This window comes from Centruroides sculpturatus, unplaced genomic scaffold (assembly GCF_000671375.1).
Source record: "Centruroides sculpturatus isolate CEXI.00-Female unplaced genomic scaffold, Cexi_2.0 scaffold470, whole genome shotgun sequence".
NCBI classification, from domain to species: Eukaryota; Metazoa; Arthropoda; class Arachnida; order Scorpiones; family Buthidae; genus Centruroides; species Centruroides sculpturatus.
Window position 1 is genome coordinate 135,174 of NW_019385042.1, and position 1,690 is coordinate 136,863.

At 37.1% G+C, this 1,690-nt stretch overlaps 1 long non-coding RNA gene across 1 annotated transcript; it reads left to right on the forward strand.

Annotated features, from left to right (window-relative positions):
• Positions 1-865: 865 nt before the first annotated feature.
• Positions 866-1,383, forward strand: LOC111633773. Its single transcript, XR_002758108.1, has 3 exons — positions 866-933; positions 1,004-1,093; positions 1,154-1,383. It is a non-coding gene; the product is annotated as an uncharacterized LOC111633773 (long non-coding RNA).
• Positions 1,384-1,690: the final 307 nt, after the last annotated feature.

Genomic DNA, 1,690 nt, shown 5'->3' on the forward strand with positions numbered 1-1,690 from the left:
GGAGCAAGTCCATGATTTTGAGAAAATGCTGGTTGGCTTCCTTGAGTATAGTGTCTTCCAGGGTGTCGATGATGACACGAGATTCAGGTGGACCATTGGCAGTTGGTTGAGAATGATTGACAGTAGACATAATGGAATGTGTACAGTGGTTAGGCCAACCGGAGAGTGTAGTGTGATAAGTGGTAAGATGGAAAGGTGCCAGAAGGCCAAAAAACTCTGTCCTAGGAGACGTAGTCTGCCTCGGACAGAGGGGGAAATTGGTTGGCCGGTGAACTTAGAGAGACTTACCGGTTAAAGGCGGCGACCTAGTAACAGCTGATGGCTGTAACAGCTTGGCTGATGTTGAGGATTATACACTAAAAACTTGCCCGACGCTGTGTGTTGACTGTCCACAGAGCTTGCCTGACGCTACCTTCTTGGTGTTTCAGATGAGCTGCCCGACGCTATATGTGACTGTCCAACAGTTGCTGGCACACACCAGTGGAACCTGTGTAGCCTGCCTATATGGTCGGTGGCTGGTGTGGAGTTGGCCAAGCAAGCTTGGCCAGTGGTAACCCTGGCTAGCTGGGGACCAGTCTGCTGCTATAGCGGGTCCCTCCTAAACCAAAAGTAGAAAAGTCTGCACTCACCAATATGGCTACTGTTCCTGTTGTCTCTGGCCCTGTAGTTGGGGATGGCAAGATGGCTGGCTCCCAAAATGCTGAACTTTAGAAATTAAAGTTAGCAGAAAAGTTAGGCTTAGCAAACCTAAGCCTAACACCCTAGATAAGCCTAACTCAGGCCTAACCTCCTATACTACAGTATGGGAGGTAGACCGCTAAATGATCAATTGGTGTTTAAATTTGAATTGTTTGTTTTTTTTAGATCTACGATAACTTCGTTGCTATACAAAGATTTTCGTCAAACAACCTGTCACTCGAATTCAAGTATAAGGTGAAATATGAAAAAATTATATTGATTAATTATAAATTTAAATTTATTAATTGTTTTTTAACATTGTTAGGTGAACTGTTTCATGAAAAGATTTGGGAAAATGAAAATAGGAATTTCTATCGGTGACTTTTTCTACATTCGAAAAAATTTTCTGATACGGGTAAGTTGGTTCAACAAAGCTTGACATTTATACAATGTATAAATTTCTTTACGTTGACAGGTAGTAAGTGCATTATACTCCATTTTCTCTTCGGTTGTGCAAGTAACCGGAGTGATGACCAAAAAGAAAACATGTAATATAACTCCTACCTCCAAGGACTCCGCATCTAATAGCACTCAATATGTGTCTTTATAGTTTATCAATTATTACACTACTGAAAGTTCGTGTAATTAATTAAGTAAAAAAATATTTTACGAAAAATGCTATAAAGTACAAATAGTTTGAATAAACAAAACCGTAGATTTGAAATAATCTATATCTATATCTATATATATATATATATATATATATAAATTCACACTGAATATTTTTTCTTTATAGGAATGGCCTATTATACTATTTAAGTACGAATGAAAAACACTCCAAATTAAAAAATGCCTGTATATTAAATAAAAACTCTATATACGTGATTTTAGAATGCTATCCCGAAAATAAAAATAATTCATATAAACGAAAAATAATCAAATAAACTTAAAATGAGATAAATTGATCACTTGTATCTCATCAATAATTTTAGAGCATTTATAAGGAGAAAAT